This window comes from Hordeum vulgare, chromosome 1H (assembly GCF_904849725.1).
Source record: "Hordeum vulgare subsp. vulgare chromosome 1H, MorexV3_pseudomolecules_assembly, whole genome shotgun sequence".
Lineage (NCBI taxonomy): Eukaryota > Viridiplantae > Streptophyta > Magnoliopsida > Poales > Poaceae > Hordeum > Hordeum vulgare.
In genome coordinates this window covers 501215401-501225717 of record NC_058518.1, presented here as the reverse complement: position 1 = coordinate 501225717, position 10317 = coordinate 501215401, and positions in this window count along the sequence as shown.

The window sequence follows — 10317 nt, the reverse complement described above, 5'->3', positions numbered from 1 at the left end:
GTTGGCCAACTAGATCATCACTTCACATCAAACATGTGATGAGGGGGAGGCACCCACACCCCACTAAATCAATGAAAACAATTAAGACTACATGATCAACTTAGCCCACACCAAAGTTCAAAAGTTGGGGCTATACAAGAGTAGCTAGTGCATCTTATCACCTCAAAGCACAACACACACAATTGTCAAGGCATCTAGCATCATCCACTTATCAAGGTTAACTCCACTTCACTAAGGTGCAACCACCATAAACATCACAAGGATAGCGATATCATCTATCACCACTTAGTGTGCAAAACACACACATAACTAAATCTACCCTAACTATATTAGCAGGAACAAAAATACAACACCACTGTGTAAAAGAGTTAGCTAAACAGTAGAATTAACAAAACTAACAAGCCACTTTGTATAGGAGTTAGGAAAAAAGAAATTAAATAGGCAGAAAAAGAAAAGAAAGCAAAAAATAGAAACAGGGGCTGCTGGGATTCGAACCGAGACCCCTGGTGTCCAGCAACAGCAACACTCCACTGCGCTGCTGCACTAGTTGTTGCCAGGAGAAGAGAAACTGCAAGGTAAGTCGCGTGCAAGCCACTAAACCGAAATAATCCGAACAAACTTAGCAAAAAGGCGCCGAGGGGGGGACTCGAACCCACGCCCTCCCACAGGCGCATGCATATGACAGTGCACTTCTACCATCAGGCTACGGATCGATGACTGGCTAGAACGGGAAGGGAAAACAGGTAAACCAACTCCGCTGCGGAGGAGAGCTCCGCCGGCGGCCGGACCAGAGAGAGCTGGCGGCGCCACTCTCGTCTACCACCGGCAGGGGTAGCTCCTGGCGGGGGACGCGGGAGCCTCAGGGGATCCATTCCCGCCCTGAGCACGGGAAAAGGCTCCCCCTTGGCTGCCCGGAACTGCATCGGCGCTACCTGCTGCTGCCGCTGCTAAGACCACACCGACGTGTTGCTGCTACCACTGCTAACGCATGCTGCCGGCTGCTGCTGCTACCACTACTAACGCATGCTGCCGGCTGCTGCTACGAACACACACGCACACCAACTCGCCCAGCTACTGCACCGCACGCAACTGTTGCCGAACTACTGACAGGGAAGAAAACACGAAGCACCACGGCGACTCCGGCCGACCTAAGGAGGAAGAAGCACAGGGGCGACGTGCAGCCTCACCTTGGGGCGAAGAGGGGGCGCCGAACTGACTGAGAGGAAGCCGGACCGGGGAAGGAGACGCCGAAGAAGTTCCTCCGCCGTAGACCGAAGCAGGGAAGGAGTTCGCCCGGTTCGCCCCATTGACGAGGACGAGCTCGACGGGGGGGGGGGGGTCGCTCCTCGGGGGTCCTAACGCCGGGAATGGGATGCGGGGAGCCGCCCCGAGCCCCCGGACATGGCGGCCGTGCCGCCCGACGACGCACGCGGGGGTAGACGCCGGCGACTCTCCCTTCTCTGTACTCTCTGCTACCTACAGGAAGCTTACCTGGGGAGGAGAGGAAGAGATGGAGGGGGAGGAAGGAGATGGCGGCGGCAGGAGGAAACCCTATTCGAGGGGAGGCTCGGACGCCCAAATATATAGGGCCCTCGACGTCCGCGCTCATGGCACCGTCAGTTCTCCCTCTCTCTCACGTGCTGACGGAAAGAAGAAAGCGGGGAAGGAGATGACACGCCGTCAGGGGGAGAAGGAAAGGAGGCTCGCCTGGGCTCCTCGCGCTGGAAGGGAGTCCTTCTGGCCCAGCACGGGAGAGAGACCTACTGGGCCAGGGAAAGGAAGTAACACATAGGAGGTTTTTTCCAATTAGATAAACAAAAAAAAATGCACCCAGGGAAGAGAATATTACCCAAAATAAACTACTAGGATAAAAACTAAAAGGAAAATCCTGCTGGTCATAAGGAATTATGGCCCAATAGAAAAAAATAGGAAAGCAATATTTGGACCCTTTTGAAATAAATGCAAAACAGAATTTTTTTTTACTGTTTTGAGTTTATTTGCACCTCTAGAAATCAAAGAACAAGCCAGAAAAATTGCACCTCCTCATAAACACATTTTATCTAACCACCAGACATTTTAGAATCATTTTTGGGAAGAAGGAATTTTGACATGGAATAATAGGAGGGAAAAGGAGTTTAAATAGCAAGAGCTTAAAATGACTAGCACTCACTCCTACATTACACACACCATTATCACATGCATCACAAGATAGTGCAATACCACCCCATAACCCTAGCAAGATCACATGCACTCACAACACCACAACACAACTCCTAGTAAGAACATATGCAACATGATCATGACATGCAATCAACAGGTATGGCAAGGAATGATATGTTATGCATGTATGCAAGGGAAGTAAGTACTAAGGAACACACATGAAATCATGGCACAAAATGATATCATCACAATCTCTGACAAGGTGGCCCCACATGGAAGGTTACAAAAAATGGAAAGTCCTACACTTGGGGCATTACAAGCCCGACCACATACCTCCACGGTTTTACCTCTAGATCATGTCTCTGCGAAGCTCGGGCGGAGCCCTGCCGAGATTAGATCATCACCAACCTCCGGAGCACCGTCACGCTGCCGGAGAACTCATCTACCTCTCCGTCTCTCTTGCTGGATCAAGAAGGCCGAGATCATCGTCGAGCTGTACGTGTGCTGAACGCGGAGGTACCGTCCGTTCGGCACTAGATCGGAGCGGATCGTGGGACGGATCGCGGGACGGTTCGTGGGACGGTTTGCGGGGCGGATCGAGGGACGTGAGGACGTTCCACTACATCAACCGCGTTTCTTAACGCTTCTGTTGTGCGATCTATAAGGGTACGTAGATCGGAAATCCCCTCTCGTAGATGGACATCACCATGATAGGTCTTCGTGCGCGTAGGAAATTTTTTGTTTCCCATGCAACGTTCCCCAACAGTGACATCATGAGCTAGGTTCATGCGTAGATGTCTTCTCGAGTAGAACACAAAAGTTTTTGTGGCGGTGATGTGCGTTTTGCTGCCCTCCTTAGTCTTTTCTTGATTCCGCGGTATTGTTGGATCGAAGCGGCTCGGACCGACATTACTCGTACGCTTACGAGAGACTGGTTTCATCGCTATGAGTAACTCCGTTGCTCAAAGATGACCGGCGAGTGTCGGTTTCTCCAACTTTAGTTGAATCGGATTTGATCGAGGAGGTCCTTGGATGAGGTTAAATAGCAATTCATATATCTCCGTTGTGGTGTTTGCGTAAGTAAGATGTGATCCTACTAGATACCCATGGTCACCACGTAAAACATGCAACAACAATTAGAGGATGTCTAACTTGTTTTTGCAGGGTATGCTTGTGATGTGATATGGCCAACGATGTGATGTGATATATTGGATGTATGAGATGATCATGTTGTAATAGTTAATATCGACTTGCACGTCAATGGTACGACAACCGGCAGGAGCCATAGGGTTGTCTTTAAACTAACGTTTGTGCTTGCAGATGCGTTTACTATATTGTTAGGACGTAGCTTTAGTAGTAGTAGTATGAGTAGCACGACAACCCCGATGGCGACACGTTGATGGAGATCATGATGATGGAGATCATGGTGTGACGCTGGTGACAAGAAGATCGTGCCGGTGCCTTGGTGATGGAGATCAAGAAGCACATGATGATGGCCATATCATGTCACTTATGAATTGCATGTGATGTTAATCCTTTATGCACCTTATCTTGCTTAGAACGACTGTAGCATTATGAGGTGATCTCTCACTAAAATTTCAAGACGAAATTGTGTTCTCCCGATTGTGCACCGTTGCGACAGTTCTTCGTTTCGAGACACCACGTGATGATCGGGTGTGATAGACTCAACGTTCACATACAACGGGTGCAAAACAGTTGCACACGCGGAACACTCGGGTTTAGCTTGACGAGCCTAGCATGTGCAGACATGGCCTCGGAACACATGAGACCGAAAGGTCGAGCATGAATCGTATAGTTGATATGATTAGCATAGAGATGCTTACCACTGAAACTATTCCCGACTCACGTGATGATCGGACTTGAGATAGTGGATTTGGATCATGTACCACTCAAATGACTAGAGAGATGTACGTTTTGAGTGGGAGTTCTTAAGTAATATGATTAATTGAACTAATTGTCATGAACATAGTCTAATGGTCTTTGTGAATTACGATGTAGCTTGCGCTATAGCTCTACTGTTTTTATATGTTCCTAGAGAAAATTTAGTTGAAAGTTGATAGTAGCAAACTTTGCAGAGGATTGTCCTCGTTGCTGCGCAGAAGGCTTATGTCCTTAATGCACCACTCGGTGTGATGCACCTCGAGCGTCGTCTGTGGATGCTGTGAACATCCGACATACACGTTTCTGATGACTACACGATAGTTCAGTGCAAAATACTTAATGGCTTAGAAGCAAGGCGCCGAAGACGTTTTGAAACGTCACGGAACATAAGTGATGTTCTAAAGAGATGAAATTGTGATTTCATGCTTGTGCCCTTGTTAAGAGGTACGAGACCTCCGACAAGATTCTTTGTCCACAAAGTAAAGGAGAAAAGCTCAATCGTTGAGCCTGTGCTCAGATTGTCTGAGTACGACAATCGCTTGAATCAAGTGGGAGTTAATCTTCCAGATGAGATAGTGATGGTTCTCCAAAGTCACTGCCACCAAGCTGTGAGAGCTTCGTGATGAACTATAACATATCAAGGATAGATACAATGATCCTTGAGCGATTCGCGATGTTTGACACTGCGAAAGTCGAAATCAAGAAGGAGCATCAATAGTTGATGGTTAGTAAAACCACTAAGTTTCAAGAAAGGCAAGGGCTAGAAGGGATACTTCGTGAAACGGCAAAACAGTTGCTGCACTAATGAAGAGACCCAAGATTAAACCCAAACCCGAGACTAAGTGCTTCTGTAATGAGGGGAACAGTCACTGAGGCGGAGCAACTCTAGATACTTGGTAGATAAGAAGGCTGGCAAAAGTCGAAAGAAATATATTTGATATACATGATGTTGATGTGTACTTTACTAGTACTCCTAGTAGCACGAGGGTATTGGATACCGGTTCGGTTGCTAAGTGATCAGTAACACGAAATGAAAGCTACGACATAAACGGAGACTAGCTAAAGGCGAGGTGACGATACGTGTTGGAAGTGTTTCCAAGGTTGATATTATCAAACGTCGCACACTCCGTCTACCATCGGGATTGGTGTTAAACCTAAATAATTGTTATTTGGTACTTGAGTTAAGCATGAACATGATTGGATCGTGTTTATTGCAATACGATTATTTATTTAAAGAGAATAATGGTTACTCTATTTGCTTGAATAAATCACCTTCAATGGTTTATTGAATCTCGATCGTAGTGTTACACATGTTCATAATATTAGTGCCAAAAGATACGAGGTAATGATAATAGTACCACTTACTTGTGGCACTGCCGCTTGAGTCATGTTGGTATAAATTGCATGAAGAGGCTCCATGCTGATGGATCTTTATACTCACTTGATTTTGAATCACTAGTGACATGCAAATCATACCACATGAGCAAGGCCTTGTTTTCATTGAGATGAAACAAGATAGTAACTTGTTGGAAGTGATACATTTTGATGTATGCAGTCCAATGGATGCTGAGGCACGCAGTGGATATCATTATGTTCTTACTTTAATGACGATTTGAGCAGATACAAGGGTATTTACGTAATGAATCACAAGTCTGAAATATTGAAAGGTTCAATTCTGTTTCAGGAGTGAAGTTCGTCGTAACAAGAGGATAAACTGTCTACGATATGATCATAGAAATGAATATCTGAGTTACGAGTTTTGGTACGCAGTTAAGACAATGTGGAAATTGTTTCTCAGTTCATGCCACCTGGAACATCATAGTGTGATGATGTGTCTGAACGTCATAGCCACGCACTATTTGGTATGGTGCATGCTATGATGTCTCTTATCGAATGACCACTATCGTTTATGGGTTATGCATTAGAGACAACCGCATTCACTTTAAAATAGGGCACCGCGTATTTCCGTTGAGATGACACAGTATAGACTAAGGTTTAGAGAAATCTAAGCTGTCGTTTCTTGAAAGTTTGGGGCTTCGACATTTGTGTGAAAAAGTTTCAGTCGAATAAGCTCAAACCCAAAGCGAATAAATGCATCTTCATAGGATATCCAAAACAGTTGGGTACATCTCCTATCTCAGATCCGAAAGCAAAGTGTTTGTTTCTAGAAACGGATCCTTTCTCGAGGAAAGGTTTCTCTCGAAAGAATTGAGTGGGAGGGTGGTAGAACTTGATGAGGTTATTGAACCATCACTTCAACCAGTGTGTAGCAGGGCGCAGGAAGTTGTTCCTGTGGCGCCTACACCAATTGAAGTGAAAGCTGATGATGGTGATCATCGAGCATCGGATCAAGTTACTACAAACCTCGTAGGTTGACAAGGTCGCGTACTACTACAGATTGGTACGATAACCCTGTCTTGGAGGTCATGTTGTTGAGCAACAGTGAACCTACGAGTTATGGAGAAAGCAATGGTGGGCCCGGATTCCGACAAATGGCTGGAAGCCATGAAATCCGAGAGAGGATCCATGTATGAAAACAAAGTGTAGACTTTGGAAGAACTATTTGATGGTCATAGGACTATTGAGTAAAGATGGATCTTGAAAAGGAAGACAGACGACGATGGTGATAAGTCACTATTAAGAAAAGCTCGACTTGTCGCAAAGATGTTTTCGACATGATCAAACAGTTGACTATGGTGAGACTTTCTCACTCGTAGTGATGCTAAAAGTCTGTTAGAATTATGTTAGTAGTTGTTGCATTATTTTTCAAATATTGCACATAGGATGTAAAAACATTGTTTCCTCGATGGTTTCCTTGAGCAAACATTGTATGTGATACAACCAGAAGGTTTTGTCGATCCTAAAGATACTAACAAGTATGCAAGCTCCAGCGATCCTTCAATGGACTAGTGCAAGCATCTCGGAGTTGGAATATACACTTTGATGAGATGATCAAAGATTTTGGGTTTGTACAAGGTTTATGAGAAACTTGTATTTCCAAAGAAGTGAGTGGGAGCACTACAGAATTTCTGATAAGTATATGTGGTTGACATATTGTTGATCAGAAGTAATGTAGAATTTCTGTGAAGCATAAAAGGTTGTTTGAAAGAAGTTTTTCAAAGGAATACCTGGATTGAGCTACTTGAACGTTGAGCATCCAGATCTATGGAGATAGATCAAAACGCTTAATAGAAGTTTCAACAAGATGCATGCCTTAACAAGTTTTTGAAGGAATTCGAAATAGATCAGCAAAGAAGGAGTTCTTGACTGTGTTGTAAGGTGTGAATTTGAGTAAGACTCAAAACCCGACCACGACAGAATAAAGAGAATAGACGAATGTCGTCTTCTATGCCTTGGCCGTAGAATCTGGAGTATGCCATCCTGGGTACCGCACCTGATGTGTGCCTTGACTCAAAGTCTGTTGATAGGTACAGAGAGTGATCCATGATTGAATCACTAGCAGCGGTCAAAATTTATCCTTAGTAACTGATGGACTAAGGAATTTTTCTCGATTATGGAGGTGGTTAAAGAGTTCGTTGTAAAGGGTTACGTCGATGCAAGCTTTGACACTAATCCGAATTACTATGAGTAGTGAAACGAATTCGTATAGTAGAGTAGATATTTGGAGTATTTCCGAATAGCACATAGTAGCAGCATCTATAAGATGACATAAAGATTTGTAAAGAATGCACGGATCTGAAAGTTTCAGAACCGTTGACTAAAACCGCTCTCACGAGCAAGACGTGATCAGACCCCATGACTATATGGGTGTTGGATTCGTTGGAATCACATGGTGATATGAACTAGATTATTGACTCTAGTGCAAGTGGGAGACTATTGGAAATATGCCCTAGAGGCAATAATAAATTAGTTATTATTATATTTCTTTGTTCATGATAATCGTTTATTATCCATGCTATAATTGTATTGATTGGAAACACAGTGCATGTGTGGATACATAGACAAAACACTGTCCCTAGCAAGCCTCTAGTTGGCTAGCCAGTTGATCAAAGATGGTCAAGGTTTCGTGACCATAGGCAAGTGTTGTCCCTTGATAACGGGATCACATCATTAGGAGAATCATGTGATGGACTAGACCCAAACTAATAGACGTAGCATGTTGATCGTGTCATTTTGTTGCTACTGTTTTCTGCGTGTCAGGTATTTGTTCCTATGACCATGAGATCATATAACTCACTGACATCGGAGGAATGCTTTGTGTGTATCAAACATCGCAACGTAACTGGGTGACTATAAAGATGCTCTACAGGTATCTCCGAAGGTGTTCGTTGAGTTAATATGGATCGAGACTGGGATTTGTCACTCCGTGTGACGGAGAGGTATCTCGGGGCCCACTCGGTAATACAACATCACACACAAGCCTTGCAAGCAATGTGACTTAGTGTAAGTTGCGGGATCTTGTATTACGGAACGAGTAAAGAGACTTGCCGGTAAACGAGATTGAAATAGGTATGCGGATACTGACGATCGAATCTCGGGCAAGTAACATACCGAAGGACAAAGGGAATGACATACGGGATTATATGAATCCTTGGCACTGAGGTTCAAACGATAAGATCTTCGTAGAATATGTAGGATCCAATATGGGCATCCAGGTCCCGCTATTGGATATTGACCGAGGAGTCACTCGGGTCATGTCTACATAGTTCTCGAACCCGCAGGGTCTGCACACTTAAGGTTCGACGTTGTTTTATGCGTATTTGAGTTATATGGTTGGTTACCGAATGTTGTTCGGAGTCCCGGATGAGATCACGGACGTCACAAGGGTTTCCGGAATGGTCCGGAAACGAAGATTGATATATAGGATGACTTCATTTGGTTACCGAAAGGTTTCCGGGCATTACTAGTAATGTACTGGGAATGACGAATGGGTTCCGGATCTTCACCGGGAGGGGGGACCACCCACCCGGGAGGGCCCAAGGACCTTGGGGGTGGCGCACCAAGTAGGTGGGGTTAGCCCAAGGTTGTCTTGCGCAAGAGAAAGAAAAACCAAAAGAAGAGAAAAAAAAGGAAAGGTGGGAACAGAGAGGACTCCACCTTCCAATCCTAGTTGGACTAGGATTGGAGGAGGACTCCTCCTCCCCTTGGTGGCGCAGCCCTTGGGGCTCCTTGACCCTCAAGGCAAGCCTCCCCTCCCTCCTCCTATATATATGGAGCAATTAGGGCTGATTTGAGACAACTTTTTCAAGGCAGCCCGACCACATACCTCCACGGTTTTACCTCTAGATCGCGTCTCTGCGGAGCTCGGGCGGAGCCCTGCCGAGATTAGATCATCACCAACCTCCGGAGCGCCGTCACGCTGCCGGAGAACTCATCTACCTCTCCGTCTCTCTTGCTGGATCAAGAAGGTCGAGATCATCGTCGAGCTGTACGTGTGCTGAACGCGGAGGTGCCGTCCGTTCGGCACTAGATCGGAGCGGATCGTAGGACGGATCGAGGGACGGTTCATGGGACGGTTCGCGGGGCGGATCGAGGGACGTGAGGACGTTCCACTACAGCAACCGCGTTTCTTAACGCTTCTGCTGTGCGATCTACAAGGGTACGTAGATCGGAAATCCCCTCTCGTAGATGGACATCACCATGATAGGTCTTCGTGCGCGTAGGAAAATTTTTGTTTCCCATGCGACGTTCCCCAACACATCCACCCAAAGGAAAGGTCGTCTGGCACTAGTGGCACGGTGGTCGTTGACCCAACAGACATAGTGTATTAAACGATCTACAATCAAACCCTTTATACCCGTCTCAAACGCCTCGGCAAGCCTTCTGGTCACTGACTGGTCACAAAAACACGACCCGATCGGACCATTCACATTCGCCTTAAATGCCCAGTCTCATCGACAGCCCTCATAACCATGTGCAATATGATGATGACATGAGGGCTTGCGAACGTGTCCGTCACGTAGGACGTGACCCCATCCGGATCACCTTTTCACTTTTCTTATTATTTTTTCTTTCTCTCTCTTCTCCTTCGCCAATTACGTATGAGTGACTAGACATATAAAAAAATATAAAATACAGCTGCACTAACAAAAAAGTAAGGACTCAAAACGATACGCGGGGTCACTCATCGGAGCCCCCTTGAGAGTATAAGGATCCTATTTGCTAAAATGGGCTGTAGCTGCTCTTAGATTGGCAAGTCTGGGTGTAGATGCATTTTGACGAACACGAGCATGCGTACCGCTCTGATACTTGACCATGCTTACGATATTACTCCCTCCATTTTTAAATATAAAT